Consider the following 445-nt stretch of genomic DNA (forward strand, 5'->3'; position numbering starts at 1 on the left):
GCATAACACAATCTAGTTTGTATAAATGTAATAAGTATCATACTGCTTACATAAAAATTGACTTTGATTCCTGGACTCAGAACTGGTGTGATAAGTATAAGCTTTTCAGTGAATTGTTGTGACATAAATTGCACCTGTCGAAGATATGAGAGAAGCTGAATTATTTTCTATTCATGCCCTTATCTCACTGACAGTCACATCAGGACTGATTGATAACATAAATTGCAACAGATGCTTAATTACAGAAATTTCTTCTTGTTTTGCTTACCTTGAGTGAAAAAGCCCGACAGGAGCAAGGATTTTTGCCAACTGAGTAAGAGACTCGTAAAAAGATTCTTCCCGTAAAAGAGGAAGTCTTGATATGGATGCCTTATCACGTTAAGATAACATGAGTTGCCAGTTTAGTAAATGGTTTCATACTTTATGCTTTCATGTGGATTTTGAG

This window comes from Penaeus monodon, chromosome 23, assembly GCF_015228065.2.
Source record: "Penaeus monodon isolate SGIC_2016 chromosome 23, NSTDA_Pmon_1, whole genome shotgun sequence".
Lineage (NCBI taxonomy): Eukaryota > Metazoa > Arthropoda > Malacostraca > Decapoda > Penaeidae > Penaeus > Penaeus monodon.